The sequence below is a fragment of the Podarcis filfolensis genome (genome assembly GCF_964270895.1).
Source record: "Podarcis filfolensis genome assembly, chromosome: 8".
Classification (NCBI taxonomy): domain Eukaryota; kingdom Metazoa; phylum Chordata; class Lepidosauria; order Squamata; family Lacertidae; genus Podarcis; species Podarcis filfolensis.
Genome location: NC_139611.1, coordinates 14,454,041 through 14,475,364, shown reverse-complemented (window position 1 = coordinate 14,475,364; position 21,324 = coordinate 14,454,041). Strand labels below are relative to the sequence as shown.

The following is a 21,324-nucleotide window of genomic DNA, read 5'->3' as shown; positions in this document are numbered from 1 at the left end:
GCTGAATTTTTTAGGAAGTTGCATGAAATTTTGATGGACCATATGGATTACAAATTAATTTTGATGGGAGATATGAATGGAGTAGTTTCAACAAATATGGACAAAGCACAAAGACAGGTAATAACAAAAGATGGAAGACTACCAAAGACTTTTTTTGAAATGACTGACAATATGGACTTGATTGATATTTGGAGAACAAAACACCCATTAGAAAGAGAGGGAACCTTCTTTTCTGAAGCCAAAATGACATGGACAAGGATTGACCAAATTTGGGTGGCTAGCAGTATGGCGCCGAACATAAAAAAAGTAGAAATCTGCCCAAAAACTTTCTCCGACCACAATGCAGTAAAGATGGTGATGAGGCAAACAACAACTGGTTCCTTCAGATGGAGAATGAATGACACCTTATTCAGAGATGAGGAGATTTGCAAGAAGGCCCAAAAAACCTTGAAAGACTACTTTGAAATCAACTTAGGGTCTAAAGTAGAAAAAAGAATAGTATGGGACGCAAGCAAAGCCGTGATGAGAGGGTTTTTGATACAGCAAAATACATTAAAGAAAAGAAAGCAAAACGAGAGGAAGGAGAGAATTTTGGAAAAGATAAAAGAAGGGGAAAAACAATTAAGATCGAAGCCAAAATCCCAAGAGATTTTAAGAGAAATTAAGTTTCATCAAACACAATATATGGAACTGATGAACCAAGAATTAGAGTGGAAAATTAAACAAATGAGACAAAAGACTTTTGAATCTGCTGATAAATGTGGTAAGTTATTGGCTTGGCAAATAAAGAAGAGACAAAAACTCAACACGGTAACAAATATAGAGGTGGAAGGAAAGAATATAAGCAACCCAGCGGAAATCAGGAACTGTTTTCAGAACTACTTTAGACAATTCTACACACAAGGGCCGCAGAAAGAAATGGATATACAACAATTCCTCGAGAAAAATGGGCTGAAAAAGGTTTCGCAGGAAAGTAAAACAATTCTGAACCAGGAGATATCAGCACAAGAAATAGAAGATGCCATTCAAGGCATGACGTTGGGCAAATCCCCCGGACCGGATGGACTGACTTCTAAATATTATAAAGTTTTGAAGGAAGGACTGATACAACCTTTGAAGGAAGTCTGTAATGAGATTATGGAGGGGAAAAGGGCACCTGATACGTGGAGTGAGGCCTATATCACACTTATACCAAAGACAGAGACTGAAAAGACTCAACTTAAAAACTACCGACCCATCTCGTTATTGAATGTGGATTATAAAATCTTTGCTGATATTTTAGCAAAGAGACTGAAAAGAGTTTTGATGGAGGAGATTCATGGGGACCAAGCGGGCTTTCTCCCGAAAAGGCATTTGTCGGACAATGTAAGGAATATAATTGACATTTTGGAAAAGTTGGAAGTGAATATAAACACTAAGGCGGTTTTGATTTTTGTGGACGCCGAGAAAGCCTTTGATAACATTTCTTGGAGTTTTATGTTGAAGAACCTCCGGGGGATGGGGGTAGGCCAAGGGTTTGAGAATGGTATAGGTGCAATATACTCTGAACAGAAAGCAAAATTAATTGTAAATAATGTGGTTACAGAAGAGTTCAAGATTGAAAAAGGGACACGTCAGGGGTGCCCTATCTCCCCACTACTTTTTATATCGGTCCTGGAGGTTTTGCTTAATATGATTAGGAGGGACCAGTTGGTTAAAGGGATTCAGGTCGGAGCTAAACAATATAAATTGAGAGCATTTGCAGATGATTTAGTACTTACATTGCAAGAGCCAGAAGCTAGCACGAAAAGAGTTTTGGAAATAATTCAAGAGCTTGGTCAAATGGCAGGATTTAAATTGAATAAGTCAAAGACAAAGGTTTTGGAGAAAAATTTGACACAGGTAGAAAAAGAAAGGTTTCAGAATGAGACAGGGTTGACTGTGGTTAAAAAAGTGAAATATTTGGGTATAAATATGACAGCTAAAAATGTGAATCTGTTTAAAGATAATTATGAAAAAACTTGGAGAGAAGTTAAAAAAGATTTGGAGATTTGGTCCAATTTAAAGCTTTCCTTGTTAGGCCGAATTGCAGTTATAAAAATGAATGTATTGCCAAGAATGTTGTTTTTGTTTCAAGCATTGCAAATAATGGATAAAATGGATTGTTTCAAGAAGTGGCAAAAAGACATATCTAAATTTGTCTGGCAGGGCAAAAAGCCCAGAATTAAATTTAAGATATTAACGGATTCAAAGGAAAGAGGGGGGTTTGCCCTGCCAGACTTTAAATTGTACTATGAAGCGGCAGCTTTCTGCTGGCTGAAAGAATGGCTGCTTCTTGAAAACACAGACATTTTGGATTTGGAAGGTTTTAATAATATTTTTGGGTGGCATGCATATTTGTGGTATGACAAGGTTAAAGCACACAAAAGTTTTAAAAATCATATTGTCAGAAAAGCACTATTAAATGTCTGGGTTAGATATAAAGACTTGCTGGAAAATAAAACTCCAAGGTGGCTGTCGCCAATGGAAGCTAAGGCAGTTAAAAAGTTAAATATGGAGTCTAAGTGGCCAAGATACTGGGAAATTTTGGAAAAGGAAGGGGACAAACTGAGATTGCAGAGCTTTGAGAAATTAAAAGGGAAGGTGAGAGATTGGTTGCACTATCATCAAATAAATGAAGCGTTTAAACTGGACAGTAAAATTGGCTTCCAGGTGGAAAAATCAAAATTGGAGACAGAACTGTTAGAACCCAGTACTAAGAATTTGTCAAAAATGTACAATTTGCTGCTGAAATGGAATACACAAGATGAAACGGTTAAATCAAGTATGATTAAATGGGCTCAGGACATTGGTCATAATATTTTGTTTGCTGATTGGGAAAAGTTGTGGACCACCGGGATGAAATTTACGGCATGTAATGCCTTAAGAGAAAATATTATGAAAATGATATATAGGTGGTACATAACCCCAGTCAAGCTTGCAAAGATTTACCATTTGCCTGATAATAAATGTTGGAAATGTAAAGAAACTGAAGGTACATTTTTTCATCTTTGGTGGACTTGCCCGAAGATTAAGGCATTCTGGGAAATGATCTATAATGAACTTAAAAAGGTATTTAAATATACTTTCCCCAAGAAACCAGAGGCCTTTCTCTTGGGTATTGTCGGCCAAGGGGTGTTAAAGACGGATATAACTTTCTTTATGTATGCTACAACAGCAGCTAGAATACTCATTGCGAAGTACTGGAAGACGCAAGAGCTACCCACACTGGAAGAATGGCAGATGAAGGTGATAGACTACATGGGCTTGGCAGAAATGACGAGCAGAATCCGAAACCAGGGAAGAGAAGCAGCGCAAGAAGAATGGAAAAAATTCAAGGACTATTTAAAGAAATATTACAAAATTAATGAAAGTTAGAATGATGTTGGACTGGAAAGTAAATGGTTACTATTAGCAATGGTTAAGACAAGGAGAATAAGGAAGACTAGTCTAAATTTAAATCAAAATAAGGGAAGATTTGCTGAGCAATTGATAAGAATTTGGAATACAGAAAAGGGAGGCATGAGGAAGTCGGGGAAGAAAGGTATAAGAAATTAGGATATGAAATGGTACATGTTTTTTGTTATGTTTTTGTCTTTGTATGTTTATGTATGTTATGTATATATGGAAAAAAAAATATTATAAAAAAAAAAAAAGATTTGGAAATGCGGTCCTGAAAGGTCTACATTCAGTGCCCTGGCGCCCTGTTACCATCAATTCTGTTGGAACCGGTTCAGACTGATTGGAACCGGTCCAAGCCGGTTTGAACCAGCTGAAACCAATTGGGAAAAGTCCAGGCAGGTTCCAACTTGCCCACACCAGTTTGAACTAGCCCAGACTGGTTGGAACTGGCTCAGACTGATTGGAACAGGTCTAGGCTGGTTTGAACCGGTACAGGTCGGTTGAAACAGGTCCAAGCCGGTTGAAACCAGTCTAGGCCACTTTGAACCAGTCTAGGCTGGTTTGTGCCGTTACAAGCCAGTTTGAACCGGCCTTGGCTGGTTTGAATAGGTCTAGGCCGGTTTGAAACGGCCCAAGCCAGTTTGAGCAGTTCTAAGTGTGGGAATGTTCTGGGGCGCAGGAGAGGATATATTGACTAATTATATCCTTATCCAACTTGTGCTAACAAGTTCCCAAAATATCAGCAGAGTTTATAGACATTCCCCTTTAAGTTCGCAACGGTAACGTGTGCACAGGTTCGCTAGAACCTCTATAATAATTACTCTGGTAATTTCCCCTTTGTTCCCTCTTAAAATACAAGACACAACACAGTCTTTATAAAAGTATAAAAGAGTTTACTCACGTTCTGTTCACAATATGATCCCAGAAGGCAGACAGGCTTAAAAAGGTAAAATACATTTAGAATCTATCTTGTAGCAAGATAGGCCTTATCTCCTCTCTTGGCTGGGAGCCAAGAGAGCATCCTTAGATGTTTCCTCCTCGAAAGAAGATGGCAGAGAGAGAGAGATGGCTGCCTGCCCTGTGCTTTTATCATTTACCTGCACAGGTGAGGCCACACCCACCTCTGGTCACATGCGGAGGAAGTCCGTCCCCAGGAAGTTTACCTGCTTGCTAGACAGACATCCCTCCCCATGTTCTAACATGTACACTCTAGGAATGTTGTCATTGACTGCTCCTGTGTTTACATCCCACACTAAGTGTGTTGGAACTGGCCCAGACAGGTTGGAGGAGGTCCAGGCCAGTTGCTCTAGGCCAGTTTGTACCCGTCTGAGCCGGTTTGAACAGTTCAAGGCCGCTTGGAACAGTTCTGTGTCACTTGGAACCAGCGCAGACCTGTTGGAACCAGTTCATACCGGTTGGATCCGGTCCAAGCCAGTAGGAACCAGCCCAAACCAGTTAGAAAAGGTCTAGGCGGGTTCCAGCTTGCCCAGACTAGTTTGAACTAGCCCAAACTGGTTGGAACTAGCTTACACAGGAACAGGTCTAGACTGTTTTGAACCAGTCCAAGCAGGTTGGAACAGGTCCAGGCAGTTAGATCCTGTTCAAACAGGGTGGAACGGGTGCAAGCCTGTTTGAAAAGGTCTAGGCTGGCATTAACTGGTCTAGGCTGGTTTTTGCCAGTTCAAGCCGGTTTGAATAGGTCTAGGCCTATTTGAACCGGTCTAGGTCGGTTTGTACCGGTCCAAGCTGGTTTGAACAGGACTAGGCCGGTTTGTGCTGGTCCAATCTGGTTTGAACCAGTCGAGGCCAGTATGTGCCGGTCCAAAGTTTGAACTGGCCCAGACTGGTTGGAACTAGCTCAGACTGGTTGGAACAGGTCCAGGTAGGTGGAACAGGAGTATGTCTCTTGAAACCAGCCCTGATCTGTTGGAAACAGTTGATAACGATTGGATCCGATCCAAGATGGTTGGAACCAGACCAAACGAGTTGAAAAAGTCCATATGGGTTCCAACTTGCCAAGACTGGTTTGAACTGGCCCAGACTGGTTGGAACAGAGCCAAGCTGGTTGGAACAGGTTTATGTCACTTGGAACCAGCCCAGACCTGTTGGAACCAGTTCATACTGGTTGGATCTGGTACAAGATGGTAGGAACCAGCCCAAACCAGATTGAAAAAGTCCAGGCAGATTCCAACCTCTCCAGACCAATTTGAACTGGTCCAACTTCCCCAGACCGGTTTGAAGTGGTTGGAACAGGTCTAGGCTGGTTTGAACCAGTCGAAGCCGAGTACAACAGGTCCCAGCCGGTTGGAACCGGTCCAAGCCGGTTTAAACCATCTCAAACTAGTTGGAGAAAAGTCCAGGCAAGTTCCAACATACCCAGACTAGTTTAAACTGGGCCAGACTGGTTGGAACTGGCTCAGATGGCTTGTAACATGTCTAGGTTGGTTTGAACCGGTCCAAGTTGGTTGAAACAGGTCCAAGCTGCTTGGAACCGGTCTAGGCCCGTTTGAACCGGTCCAAGCCGGTTGGAGCCTTTTGATACCAGTTTGAACCAGTCCAAGCTGGTTTGAATCGGTTGAGGCCGGTGTGAAATGGCCCAAGCCAGTTTGAGCAGTTCTAAGCGGGTTGGAACTGGCCCATACAGGTTGGAGCAGGTCCAGGCCAGTTGAAGCAGGTGCAGGTCATTTGAAACTAGCCCAAGCTGGTTAGAACAGGTCCAGGCCAGTTGGAACAGGACTATGTCACTTGGAACCAGCCCAGACCAGTCACAACCAGTTCATACAAGTTGGGTCTCGTCCAAGCCAGTTGGAACCAGCCCAACCCAGGTTGGAACCAATCGAGGCCGGTTTGAACCGGTCGAGGCCGGTTTGTGTCGGTCCAAGCCGGTTGGAACCTGTTGAGAATGGTTGGAACTGGTCCAAGCTGGTTTGAACAAGTCTAGGATGGTTTGAACTGGTCCAAACAGGGTGGAACCGATACAGGCTGGTTTGAACCAGCCGAGGCCGGTTGGTGCCGGTCCAAGCCAGTTTGAATCTGCAAGGGTGTACCAAATACAGACCCATCCATCGGGTTTGGCTCTGCTGGTGGCACCTCCCCCCTTAGGTTTCCCTCTGAGGTGGCATCTATTCTCCTACTTTCCTCAGTGGTGAAGAGGGTCATTAAAAGATGCCTGCAATCTTGCCACGTGGGCAGATGGGTTACCATGATTGAGGCCATTAGGTCCTGCATAGCTTGAGGCTTTTCAGAAAAAGGCAGGGTATGGGTTTTCCAGTTTAGCAGGTCAGTAGTAGTGAATGGCACATATTGCATGGTAACAGGCCTAGACCGGTACAAACCTGCCTAGACTGGTTCACACTGGCCTAGACTGATTCCAACCGGCTTGGACCTGTTTCAACCAACATGGCCTGGTTTAAACCAGCCTAGACCTGTTCCAACCAGTCTGGGCCAGTTCCAACCAGTCTGGGCCAGTTGGAACCTGCCTGAACATTTTCCACACTCTACCACGAGGATGGCGTGCATCTTTCCAATGCGGGAAACGATGTTTGGTTGGCTGACAGATCTGCGGGTATTAGGGATTGGTTGCAGGTCTGAGGGTATTGGCGGCGAGCTTTGCTCGAGTGGCGGTTAGGCATTTATATGGGTATTGTTATGTAGGTGTATGGGGGGGAGGAGCGCCATCACCTCCCCCGGATATTGAAGGGTAGTCCGACAAAGGATTCTGGGGGGCATGGTCCCATCTGAAGCCTATGGAGGCCAGGGCCCAAGGCACGCCCCTGAGCAGTGACCCTGGGAGAGTGCCTAGTTGATGTGCATCAGCAGGGCTCCCCCTGCTGGTGTTAACCCTTCCGGATTTTCAAGGAAACAGGCTGAAGTCGGATAGTCGGATAGTAACAATGCCTAAGCCAATACCGCTCATCACCTGTAACCAATAAAGTTGTGGCCAATTTTAGCCCTTGAACCTTAAAATAACGGTGTAATGGGTCTTTATTCCTACTGGTGGGAGGTGGGAACTCGCCACGCAATCTGGCTTGGCCAGTTCAGCTCACAATGCATTCTCAAAGTCTCTAGGGTCAGTTTGACACCATAGTTCTGTGAGAAAGCCCTTTTGAAATTTGCTATCATACAGCCTGGTGGAGTGCTTGAATTACAAGCTGTTGAACACTCCTCCCACATCGCAATGACCCTTGTGAAGTGCTTCTCACCAGATTCCCAGAGATTCGCTTCCCTTTGTTCCCGATCAAAATGCAGTTGCCTGATTTGGAAATGCGGTCCTGAAAGGTCTACATTCAGTGCCCTGGCGCCCTGTTACCATCAATTCTGTTGGAACCGGTTCAGACTGATTGGAACCGGTCCAAGCCGGTTTGAACCAGCTGAAACCAATTGGGAAAAGTCCAGGCAGGTTCCAACTTGCCCACACCAGTTTGAACTAGCCCAGACTGGTTGGAACTGGCTCAGACTGATTGGAACAGGTCTAGGCTGGTTTGAACCGGTCCAGGTCGGTTGAAACAGGTCCAAGCCGGTTGAAACCAGTCTAGGCCACTTTGAACCAGTCTAGGCTGGTTTGTGCCGTTACAAGCCAGTTTGAACCGGCCTTGGCTGGTTTGAATAGGTCTAGGCCGGTTTGAAACGGCCCAAGCCAGTTTGAGCAGTTCTAAGTGTGTTGGAACTGGCCCAGACAGGTTGGAGGAGGTCCAGGCCAGTTGCTCTAGGCCAGTTTGTACCCGTCTGAGCCGGTTTGAACAGTTCAAGGCCGCTTGGAACAGTTCTGTGTCACTTGGAACCAGCGCAGACCTGTTGGAACCAGTTCATACCGGTTGGATCCGGTCCAAGCCAGTAGGAACCAGCCCAAACCAGTTAGAAAAGGTCTAGGCGGGTTCCAGCTTGCCCAGACTAGTTTGAACTAGCCCAAACTGGTTGGAACTAGCTTACACAGGAACAGGTCTAGACTGTTTTGAACCAGTCCAAGCAGGTTGGAACAGGTCCAGGCAGTTAGATCCTGTTCAAACAGGGTGGAACGGGTGCAAGCCTGTTTGAAAAGGTCTAGGCTGGCATTAACTGGTCTAGGCTGGTTTTTGCCAGTTCAAGCCGGTTTGAATAGGTCTAGGCCTATTTGAACCGGTCTAGGTCGGTTTGTACCGGTCCAAGCTGGTTTGAACAGGACTAGGCCGGTTTGTGCTGGTCCAATCTGGTTTGAACCAGTCGAGGCCAGTATGTGCCGGTCCAAAGTTTGAACTGGCCCAGACTGGTTGGAACTAGCTCAGACTGGTTGGAACAGGTCCAGGTAGGTGGAACAGGAGTATGTCTCTTGAAACCAGCCCTGATCTGTTGGAAACAGTTGATAACGATTGGATCCGATCCAAGATGGTTGGAACCAGACCAAACGAGTTGAAAAAGTCCATATGGGTTCCAACTTGCCAAGACTGGTTTGAACTGGCCCAGACTGGTTGGAACAGAGCCAAGCTGGTTGGAACAGGTTTATGTCACTTGGAACCAGCCCAGACCTGTTGGAACCAGTTCATACTGGTTGGATCTGGTACAAGACGGTAGGAACCAGCCCAAACCAGATTGAAAAAGTCCAGGCAGATTCCAACCTCTCCAGACCAATTTGAACTGGTCCAACTTCCCCAGACCGGTTTGAAGTGGTTGGAACAGGTCTAGGCTGGTTTGAACCAGTCGAAGCCGAGTACAACAGGTCCCAGCCGGTTGGAACCGGTCCAAGCCGGTTTAAACCATCTCAAACTAGTTGGAGAAAAGTCCAGGCAAGTTCCAACATACCCAGACTAGTTTAAACTGGGCCAGACTGGTTGGAACTGGCTCAGATGGCTTGTAACATGTCTAGGCTGGTTTGAACCGGTCCAAGTTGGTTGAAACAGGTCCAAGCTGCTTGGAACCGGTCTAGGCCCGTTTGAACCGGTCCAAGCCGGTTGGAGCCTTTTGATACCAGTTTGAACCAGTCCAAGCTGGTTTGAATCGGTTGAGGCCGGTTTGAAATGGCCCAAGCCAGTTTGAGCAGTTCTAAGCGGGTTGGAACTGGCCCATACAGGTTGGAGCAGGTCCAGGCCAGTTGAAGCAGGTGCAGGTCATTTGAAACTAGCCCAAGCTGGTTAGAACAGGTCCAGGCCAGTTGGAACAGGACTATGTCACTTGGAACCAGCCCAGACCAGTCACAACCAGTTCATACAAGTTGGGTCTCGTCCAAGCCAGTTGGAACCAGCCCAACCCAGGTTGGAACCAATCGAGGCCGGTTTGAACCGGTCGAGGCCGGTTTGTGTCGGTCCAAGCCGGTTGGAACCTGTTGAGAATGGTTGGAACTGGTCCAAGCTGGTTTGAACAAGTCTAGGATGGTTTGAACTGGTCCAAACAGGGTGGAACCGATACAGGCTGGTTTGAACCAGCCGAGGCCGGTTGGTGCCGGTCCAAGCCAGTTTGAATCTGCAAGGGTGTACCAAATACAGACCCATCCATCGGGTTTGGCTCTGCTGGTGGCACCTCCCCCCTTAGGTTTCCCTCTGAGGTGGCATCTATTCTCCTACTTTCCTCAGTGGTGAAGAGGGTCATTAAAAGATGCCTGCAATCTTGCCACGTGGGCAGATGGGTTACCATGATTGAGGCCATTAGGTCCTGCATAGCTTGAGGCTTTTCAGAAAAAGGCAGGGTATGGGTTTTCCAGTTTAGCAGGTCAGTAGTAGTGAATGGCACATATTGCATGGTAACAGGCCTAGACCGGTACAAACCTGCCTAGACTGGTTCACACTGGCCTAGACTGATTCCAACCGGCTTGGACCTGTTTCAACCAACATGGCCTGGTTTAAACCAGCCTAGACCTGTTCCAACCAGTCTGGGCCAGTTCCAACCAGTCTGGGCCAGTTGGAACCTGCCTGAACATTTTCCACCCTCTACCACGAGGATGGCGTGCATCTTTCCAATGCGGGAAACGATGTTTGGTTGGCTGACAGATCTGCGGGTATTAGGGATTGGTTGCAGGTCTGAGGGTATTGGCGGCGAGCTTTGCTCGAGTGGCGGTTAGGCATTTATATGGGTATTGTTATGTAGGTGTATGGGGGGGAGGAGCGCCATCACCTCCCCCGGATATTGAAGGGTAGTCCGACAAAGGATTCTGGGGGGCATGGTCCCATCTGAAGCCTATGGAGGCCAGGGCCCAAGGCACGCCCCTGAGCAGTGACCCTGGGAGAGTGCCTAGTTGATGTGCATCAGCAGGGCTCCCCCTGCTGGTGTTAACCCTTCCGGATTTTCAAGGAAACAGGCTGAAGTCGGATAGTCAGATAGTAACAATGCCTAAGCCAATACCGCTCATCACCTGTAACCAATAAAGTTGTGGCCAATTTTAGCCCTTGAACCTTAAAATAACGGTGTAATGGGTCTTTATTCCTACTGGTGGGAGGTGGGAACTCGCCACGCAATCTGGCTTGGCCAGTTCAGCTCACAATGCATTCTCAAAGTCTCTAGGGTCAGTTTGACACCATAGTTCTGTGAGAAAGCCCTTTTGAAATTTGCTATCATACAGCCTGGTGGAGTGCTTGAATTACAAGCTGTTGAACACTCCTCCCACATCGCAATGACCCTTGTGAAGTGCTTCTCACCAAATTCCCAGAGATTCGCTTCCCTTTGTTCCCGATCAAAATGCAGTTGCCTGATTTGGAAATGCGGTCCTGAAAGGTCTACATTCAGTGCGCTGGTGCCCTGTTACCATCAATTCTGTTGGAACCGGTTCAGACTAATTGGAACCAGTCCAAGATGGTTTGAACCAGCTGAAACCAATTGGGAAAAGTCCAGGCAGGTTCCAACTTGCCCACACCAGTTTGAACTAGCCCAGACTGGTTGGAACTGGCTCAGACTGCTTGGAACAGGTCTAGGCTGGTTTGAACCAGTCCAGGTCGGTTGAAACAGGTCCAAGCCGGTTGAAACCGGTCTAGGCCACTTTGAACCAGTCTAGGCTGGTTTGTGCCGTTACAAGCCAGTCTTGGCTGGTTTGAATAGGTCTAGGCCGGTTTGAAATGGCCCAAGCCAGTTTGAGCAGTTCTAAGTGGGTTGGAACTGGCCCAGACAGGTTGGAGTAGGTCCAGGCCAGTTGGAGCAGGTAATTTGAAACTGAATTTGACCGGTTCAAACCAGCATAGAGCAGTTCAAACCGGCTTCAACCGGCACAAATCAGCTTGGACTGGTTCAAACCAGTCTAGACCTCTTCCAAACAGTCTGAGCTAGTTCCAACCTGTCTGGGCCAGTTCAAACTGGTCTGGGCAAGTTGCAACCCGCCTGGACCTTTTCCAACTGGTTTGGGCTGGTTCCAACTGGCTTGGGCTGGATTCAACAGGTATGAAATGATTGCAACTGATCTGGCTCCAAGCGACATAGACCTGTTCCAACCAGCCTGGACCTGTTGTAACCAGCTTGGGCCAGTTTCAAATGACCTGCACCTGCTCCAACTGGCCTGGACCTTCTCCAACCTGCCTGGGCCAATTCCAACCCACTTAGAACTGTTCAAACCGGCCTAGACCGGTTCAAACCGGCTTGGACTGGCTTGGACCGGCACAAACAAGCCTAGACCGGTTAAAACCGGCCAAGACAGGTTCCAACCGGCTTGGACCTGTTTCAACTGACTTGGACTGGTTCAAACCAGCCTAGACCTGTTCCAAACTGTCTGTGCCAGTTCCAACCGGTCCGGGCGAGTTCCAACTGGTCTGTGCAAGTTGAAACCCGCCTGGGCCTTTTCTAACTGCTTTGGGCTGGTTCCTACTGACATGGACCAGACCCAACTGGTATGAACTGGTTCCAACTGGGCTGGGCTGGTCCCAAGCGAAATAGTCCTGTTCCGACCAGCATGGACCTGTTCTAACCAGCTGGGCCAGTTTCAAATGACCTGCACCTGCTCCAACTGGTCTGGACCTGCTCCAACATGTCTGGGCCGGTTCCAACCCACTTGGAACTGCTCAAACTGGCTTGGGCCATTTCAAACTGGCCTAGACCTGTTCAAACGGGCCTAGTCCGGTACAAACCAGCCAAGACCGGTTCAAACCGGCTTGGACCGGCACAAACTAGCTTAGACAGGTTCAAACCGGCCAAGACCAGTTTTAACCAGCTTGGACCTGTTACATTGCAAGAGCCAGAAGCTAGCACGAAAAGAGTTTTGGAAATAATTCAAGAGTTTGGTCAAATGGCAGGATTTAAATTGAATAAGTCTAAGACAAAGGTTTTGGAGAAAAATTTGACACAGATAGAAAAGGAAAGGTTCCAGAATGAGACAGGGTTAACTGTGGTTAAAAAAGTGAAATATTTGGGTATAAATATGACAGCTAAAAATGTGAATTTGTTTAAAGATAATTATGAAAAAACTTGGAGAGAAGTGAAAAAAGATTTGGAGATTTGGTCCAACTTAAAGCTTTCCTTGTTAGGCCGTATTGCAGCTATAAAGATGAATGTATTGCCAAGAATGTTGTTTTTGTTCCAAGCATTGCAAATAATTGATAAAATGGATTGTTTCAAGGGGTGGCAAAAAGACATATCTAAATTTGTCTGGCAGGGCAAAAAGCCCAGAATTAAATTTAAGATATTAACGGATTCAAAGGAAAGAGGGGGGTTTGCCCTGCCAGACTTTAAACTTTACTATGAAGCGGCAGCTTTCTGCTGGCTGAAAGAATGGCTACTTCTTGAAAACACAGACATTTTGGATTTGGAAGGTTTTAATAACATTTTTGGGTGGCATGCATATTTGTGGTATGACAAGGTTAAAGCACATAAAAGTTTCAAAAATCATATTGTCAGAAAAGCACTATTAAATGTCTGGGTCAGATATAAAGACTTGCTGGAAAATAAAACTCCAAGGTGGCTGTCGCCAATGGAAGCTAAGGCAGTTAAAAAGTTAAATATGGAGTCCAAGTGGCCAAGATACTGGGAAATTTTGGAAAAGGAAGGGGACAAATTGAGATTGCAGAGTTTTGAGAAATTAAAAGGGAAAGTGAGAGACTGGTTCCACTACCATCAAATAAATGAAGCGTTTAAACTGGACAGTAAAATTGGCTTCCAGGTGGAAAAATCAAAATTGGAGATAGAACTGTTAGAACCCAGTACTAAGAATTTGTCCAAAATGTACAATTTGCTGCTGAAATGGAATACACAAGATGAAACGGTTAAATCGGTCATGATTAAATGGGCTCAGGACATTGGTCACAATATTTTGTTTGCTGATTGGGAAAAGTTGTGGACCACCGGGATAAAATTTACGGCATGTAATGCCTTAAGAGAAAACATTATGAAAATGATATATAGGTGGTACATAACCCCAGTCAAGCTTGCAAAGATTTACCATGTGCCTGATAACAAATGTTGGAAATGTAAAGAAACTGAAGGTACATTTTTTCATCTTTGGTGGACTTGCCCGAAGATTAAGGCATTCTGGGAAATGATCTATAATGAACTTAAAAAGGTATTTAAATATACTTTCCCCAAGAAACCAGAGGCCTTTCTCTTGGGTATTGTCGGCCAAGGGGTGTTAAAGACGGATATAACTTTCTTTATGTATGCTACAACAGCAGCTAGAATACTCATTGCGAAGTACTGGAAGACGCGAGAACTACCCACACTGGAAGAATGGCAGATGAAGGTGATAGACTATATGGGCCTGGCAGAAATGACGAGCAGAATCCGAAACCAGGGAAGAGAAGCAGCGCAAGAAGAATGGAAAAAATTCAAGGACTATTTAAAGAAATATTACAAAGTTAATGAAAGTTAGAATGATGTTGGATTGGAAAGTAAATGGTTACTATTAGCAATGGTTATGACAAGGAGAATAAGGAAGAATAGTCTAAATTTAAATTAAAATAAGGGAAGATTTGCTGAACAATCGATAAGAATTTGGAATACAGAAAGGGGAGGCATGAGGAAGTCGGGGAAGATAGGATATGAAATTAGGATATGAAATGATACATGTTTTTTGTTTTGTTTTTGTATGTTTATGTTTGTTTGTTGTATTGTGTCTATATGGAAAAATAAAAATATTATAAAAAAAATAAAAAAATAACCAGCTTGGACCTGTTTCAACCGACTTGGACTGGTTCAAACCAGCCTAGACCTATTTCAACCAGTCTGAACTCTAGGCTGGTTTAAACAGACCCAAGCCAGTTTGAACAGTTCCAGACAGCTTCACGCAGGTCCAGGACAGTTGGAACAGGTGGCTGTCATTTGAAACTGGCCCAAGCTGGTCAGATTTGGCCTACCGGAAGGACGTGGACTTAATGTGGAACCTTTTTGAATGATTTTGATGATCTGAGGATTTCTTTCCCAAATTTAGTCATAATTTGGTCACCACTGTTGGAAAGGCACACTTGGAGGGACTGAAATGTCCTATCGCTATGAACAAATCCAGAAAGATCCTGGAACGCTCAGTGGCTCGTAGAGTGGAAGCGCTGGGTGTGTGTGTGTGGGACATTGACCACCCCAACATCCAGTTCAGCAAGGTGACCCTCTACCACGAGGATGGCGTGCATCCTTCCAATGCGGGAAACAATGTTTGGTTGGCTGACAGATCTGCGGGTATTAGGGATTGGTTGCAGGTCTCAGGGTATTGGCGGCGAGCTTTGCTTGAGTGGCGGTTAGGCACTGGTATGGGTATTGTTATGTAGATCTATGGGGGGAGGAGCGCCATCACCTCCCCCGGATATTGAAGGGTAGTCCGATAAAGGATTCCGGGGGGCATGGCCCCATCTGAAGCCTATGGAGGCCACGGCCCAAGGCACGCCCCCGAGCAGTGACCCTGGGGGAGTGCCTAGTTGATGTGCATCAGCAGGGCTCCCCCTGCTGGTATTAACCCTTCCGGATTTTCAAGCAAGAATTATAATATATACAAGCTAATATATACAAGCCTAACACAAGACAGTAAAAATTTATAAAGAAAACCTTGAATAGACTGCAGCTTTATGCTGAAGGGGAAGTTATCGTTATAGCAGACTTTAATTGGAATATAAAGAATGACAGTACTTTCAGGTTATCTAAATGGGGATTAAAGGATGTTTTTGAGAGGGGAAACCCCAATACCAAACCTACCTTCTTCTCCAACAGACATAAGACTTTCTTTTATATTGACTACGTTCTAATTAAAGAAGTGAATGAAATCAGTGTTAGAACGGCAAAGACTATGGGAATATGGATTTCAGACCATGCTCCACTATTTGTGGAGCTGGGACTGGAAGAGGATGGAAAAAGTAGGAGATGGCGGTACAATAACCTAATAATGGCAAAAGAGATTGACAGGAAATATATTAGAAAACAAATTGGTTGGTATTTTAAAGAAAACAATGGTTCAGCCGAGATCCCGGTAGTATGGGACGCTTTCAAAGCTGTTATAAGAGGACACTGTATACTGAAAGAGATTGCGATTAAGAAGGATTGGTACTCAGGGAGACAGGAAAAAATTAAAGAGATTGAAATCTTGCAACAACAGCAAGAGGTTAAATTTCTAAGGAGGAGACAGGAGCAGTTAAGAAAGTTAAAACAGGAATTGGATGAGCTGGATATAGTTGTGGAGTGGAAGAGAGATAATATGATCAAAAATGGTTTTCAGGGAACCTCAGTAGGATCATATAAGAGACTGGCAAACTATCTAAAGAAAAGAAGGGATAAACAGAGGGTGAAGGCCATTAAGACCAGAAGGAAAATACTTACACAAAGCTCTAGAGAAACAAGGAGATAATTTGCAGAATTCTACCAATCTTTATATAAAGAAGAAAATAAAAATATAAGTAGAGAAAGTTTAGGGTTTAAAATGGAAAAAAGTGATAGATTAAGACTGAAAGAGGAAATTTCTCTGGAAGAAATAGAGAATGTAGTTAAATCATTTAAAAGTAAGAAATCCCCAGGATTAGATGGAATTGTGGCAGACTTTTATAAAGAAACAATTGATATCCTGGGCTCAGAACTGAAAAAAGTATTTAATAATATCTTAGAAGGGGGGGGGGAAGCCCCAGACACTTGGAAACTAGCAGAAATAGTAGTGATTGAAAAACCACAAAAGGACCCTACAGAGGTGGAGTCATACAGACCAAATAGCCTATTACATCAAGACTATAAGATATTTACAAAGATCCTGGCAAGGCGACTGGAAAAGGTACTACCAAAAATAATTAAGGAAGATCAATATGGATTTGTTAAGGGAAGATACATAGGCCATCCTATAAGAAATGTGTTTTAATAAATACATTTAATAAATACATATTTTTTATTTTTTTATATAGTTTTATTATTTTTTTATATAGTTTTATTTATTATTTTTGTTGTTTTAATAAATACATTTATTAACAAGCAGGGTAAAAGGAAAATTGGTGGTCTTAAAATTGGATGTGTATAAGGCCTTTGACACAATTAGACATAAGTTCTTATGGAATATTATGCAGGAGGTAGGATTAGGAGAGAACTCTGTGGAAGCAATCTAGGAATTGTATAGAGAAGGGAAGGCTGTGGTCAGAGTGAATGAGGGGGTTTCAGATCAATTCACTATACAAAGAGGAGTTAAACAAGGATGTTCACTCTCACTACTACTATTTGTATTGCGTATGGAGTAGTTGGCAGACAGAATACAAAACTCAGTAAGGATAAAAGGATCTAAGAAAGGAAAAGAAGAAATGAAGTTAAACATGTATGCAGATGATATCCTATTATTATTTACAATAATACACCCTTAGAGGGTTAAGAGAACTTATGATAATCCTGAAGGACTTTAAAGAGGAGTCGGGATTGGGAGTAAATTTGGAGAAGTCTGAAATTTTATTTTGGGACGTAAATAAAGAGGAGAAGAAGGAAATTGCAAAAATGACAAAGATGGATATCAATAGGAAATTTGTTAAATACTTGGGGGTAAATTTTATTGAAAATATTGCTAGGATTCCAGATGTAAATTGCAAAGAAGCGTGGAGAAAGATCAAGAAGTATATAAAATCATGAAAAAAATAAGAATTTATCTATTCTAGGTAGGGTTAGAACAGTTAAAATGTTTTTGGTACCAAAATTATTATATTTATTTCAAGTAATTACACTAGCCATTAGGAAAATATGGTTCAAAACATGGAATAAGGTATTTAAAAATTGCATTTTTGTTTTTAAATATATATAATTTTTATTGATTTTAACATATAAATTATAAAATATTTAAAAATTGCATTTTTGGAAGTTAAAGAGTTAGAACCCCAGACATAGTAAATTATTCATCTCAAGAAGAGATGGGATGGGCAATACCGAACTTAGAATTTTACTATGAAACGTTCCAATTGAAAAATCGAATAGATATTGGATATAAGGAAGGGATTAAATGGATAAGGCTGGAGAATGAAATAAATGAATAGGAAGAGAAGGGCTATTTAATAGAGATATTAACATGGCTTTTAAGAAGACAATAGGACCAAGGAAAACTGTGTTAGGAATCTGGAAGAACTGGAATACGAAATGGATGCCAACATACTCAAGGTGGATGCCATTAAAATATATGCAGCAGTGTCAAAGGGAACCTGGTTGATGGAAGAAATTAGAAGATCAGGGATTTTATGAATTAAAAGATATGTTTGATGAAGAGGGGAATTTAATTACAAAAAAAGTTTTTTTAGAAAAAATAGGAAAACAATATTGGCTGAAAGTGCAAGGACTTTATGATTTAATAAAAACGGAAAGAGCAGAGGAAACAATGAGGACAGAAATGAAAATAGATATGGTGCTGAACAAAAGACAAATGACGGAGAAAGGGATAGCAGGGATGTTATATAAACTGATGATAAACGACAAAGAAAGAATGATAAGGATAATTCAGATTAAATGGGAGCAGGAAGGTATGATCCATCCAAACACAGCCCAAGAACCGATGAAGAATCTAAACAATATTAAAATAGAAAAGTATAAAGAATTAATATAAAGTATAAAGTATAAAGGAACATTTAAATAATTTTTTGAAGTATGAATGGCTAAATTCAAATCAGTACCTGGGGAAAAGGTGCTTCTTCAGTATGTTGATGACTTGATGGTGGCTTGTGATGAGTATCAGACCTGTAAGGAGGCCACAGAGGAATTGTTGCACCTATTATTGGAGGCTGGATATTAGGTATCCCTCAAAAAGGCCCAAATTTGCCAAAAGACTGTGAGATATTTGGGATTTGACATTTCCCATCAACAAAGGGCATTGAGGCCTGAATGGAAGGAAGCTATTTGCATTATTAAAGAACCCACTAACCGCAGACAGCCCCACGGATTCCTGGGAGCAGCAGGCTTCTGCTGCATCTGGATCCCAGATTTCAGTAACCTTGCCCGGCCCCTTTATGAAAGCACTAAGGGGAAAGAGAATTCTCATTTTGAGTGACACACCGAGCAGAAGGAGGTCTTCAATGCGTTGAAATCCAAGCTAATGCAGGCCCCAGCCCTAGGACTGCCAAACCCAAATAAGCCCTTTCAGTTGTATGTACATGAACAAAGGGGGGTGGCAGCAAGAGTCCTGACCCAAAGGATGGGCAGCTGGAAGCAAACTGTGGCCTATTTGTCTGAACTATTGACTCAGTAGCTAAAGGATGGCCCCCTTGCCTACGAGCAGCAGCCACCACGGCTCTATTAGTCAAGAAGGCATTCAAATTCACGTTTGGACAGGAAATATATGTGAATGTGCCACTTGCGGTCTTAACTCTTATGGAATACAAAGAGAGATACTGGATTTCCAATGATCACATGGCTAAATATCAAGGACTCTTGTGTGAAAACCCACAGGTGCACCTGCAAGTTGTAAATACCCTGAACCCTGCCACTCTATTGCCCCTCCCCGAGGCAGAGGACTATGAGCCCCATGACTGCCTCCAAGTAATGGATGAGGTGTACTCCAGTTGCCCTGACCGGAAGGATGAGCCTCTGAAGAACCCTGATGTGGAATATTTCATGGACAGGAGCAGCTTCATCTGGGAAGGGAAAAGGAAGGCAGGATATGCAATAGTGACCCTAGAAGAAATAGTAGAGGTCAAACACTTACCTGTAGGGACCTCAGCACAGAAAGAGGAGTTGTTGATATCCTTGGTCTCCTTGAACCCCTGGAGTTCCTTGATCATGATGAAGTTGATGTTAACTCTGATGTGAATCTTGACCTTGAGGAGACCAATGACAAAAGAAAATGTTTCTGTAAAGCATGCTAAGCAGATGTTTCAAATATATGGCAAAAATGCCACCCTTTATTATGAACACCCTAGAAAGGTAGCTGACATGTCCCTCATCCCAGGACTAATCAGGGACCCTGACATTGTCTTGGCAGGCCTGCTGTATAATCAAAGTGGCCTTTTCGCGACACCTCCTTCTGAAATGAAAGTTACCTCCTACTGATATTTCCGGTTCTCCAGAACCACCCAGGGCTTGTGCTTTGTTGTTATGCCTCTGGATCATGGAACGCCAAATGGAAAGATTGGCCGCATGTCCAGCACCACCAACATAAAGGTTGGCTGGGAAATTACACACAGTGCACTGATAAGTTTTGGTTGTGGGGTTCCTTCAACGCCTCTTACCAAAGCAACACCACATCCTCACATCTGTATCCATACTTTCCCCAATATACAGTCAACTTCACCGGACAGGGATCCATCTGTTGGTTCTTGTATAATGGACTAGTGTGATGGGATGATGAGCTGCTTGTGCGTAAAGTCCTAGTCCCTCAGAGTTTGGCTAAGTCCACAAACCTCTGTCTGTGACGGAGCTCCTTAAGCATGGCTCCATCAGTCGCTCTTAGAATCGGACAGTGGGCGTTTACGGAACTTCTTCCAGCATAAAAGTTCCTTAACGGAAACGCGTCTTCTGGACTCTCGGCGTGACAGTTTCCGGCGAGGAGTGGGTGTCCCTACGGGAGGTCCTGAAACCTCCCCACTATTTTCGCTGGAAGTGTCTCTGAGCCCTCCCTCCGACTCACTTTCCCTTGGAGCCCTTCCTCTCCCCCTGCTGGTTCCCTCCCCAGCTGATAAGTCTCTCTCAGCCTCTGTGAGCCCTTTCACCTCCTGTTTCTCCGATGGCAGTTCCCTGACAACTAGCCACTAATTACCATCCTGGTAATTATCAATGTGTGGGAATAGGTGCCTTTACTTTCTAAAGTCCAAGGGGAACAGTGCAGTGATGAGATTTTCCTGGACCGGTCTGTGGGTGCTGTTGGTGGAGGCTTCGTTAGCATCCTCACCATCGGCATACATCTGGGAGTTGTGGCTGAACAAAATTGTGAAGCGCTATTTGCCCTAACATGCAGGTTGGAGAAAACCATCAATGCCACTACACATATCCTCCGACAGTTGCAGTCTGAGATTGAGAATTTGAACCAGATAGCAGCAGCTAATAGACTTGCTCTCGACTGTCTCCTCGCCAAATCAGGAGGTTTTTGTAAAATAGTCCCGGAAGGCAAATGCCGAGTGAAGTTTCATGACCTCAACAACACTATTGAGGATGAGTTGCAAAAATTACAGACTCTTATAAATGATAACCAACCCAGTTAGAATCCTTGGGAATGGATGTGGTCTTGGGTCCCAGGAGTAGGGTGGTTACATAGCCTTTTGACCACCATTGCAGTAGGAGGATTGGTCTTCCTAATACTTCTTTGCATCACCCCTTGCTGCATATCTCTAGTCTGAGGAATGGTGGCCTGAAGCATTAAGAATCTCACCAAAACCCACATCATGGCCATATACTGAGCCCTGCTCCCTCTGCCAGAAGAAGAGCATGAGTACGCTCGACTAATTCGTGAAATGCCCCCTGAAGAGATCCCCTTGAGAGGCACTGTTGTCTATACCGGGGTTCAACATGAGAGTCAAGCTGGAGAAACAACTGTGACTTGTTTCTAAGCTTGAAAGGGGGGAATGTGGCAAGGCCACCTGGAAGAGTTTTACCTTTATGTTTTATGTATAA

General features: G+C 44.0%; 1 protein-coding gene and 1 long non-coding RNA gene across 2 annotated transcripts in view; one reads left to right on the top strand and one right to left on the bottom strand.

Annotated features, from left to right (window-relative positions):
* The window catches only part of LOC310769374 (uncharacterized protein), a 100,529-nt gene that overhangs the window by 66,498 nt on the left and 12,707 nt on the right, over positions 1–21,324 (bottom strand). Inside the window, exon 19 of the mRNA XM_083628662.1 lies at positions 19,424–19,535. The gene's annotated coding sequence lies outside the window, so the exon portion shown is untranslated. The remainder of the gene's footprint in view (positions 1–19,423; positions 19,536–21,324) is intronic.
* LOC310767998 lies at positions 8,164–10,596 on the top strand. The gene is made up of 3 exons (XR_014551156.1): positions 8,164–8,518; positions 8,579–9,724; positions 9,785–10,596. It is a non-coding gene; the product is annotated as an uncharacterized lncRNA (long non-coding RNA).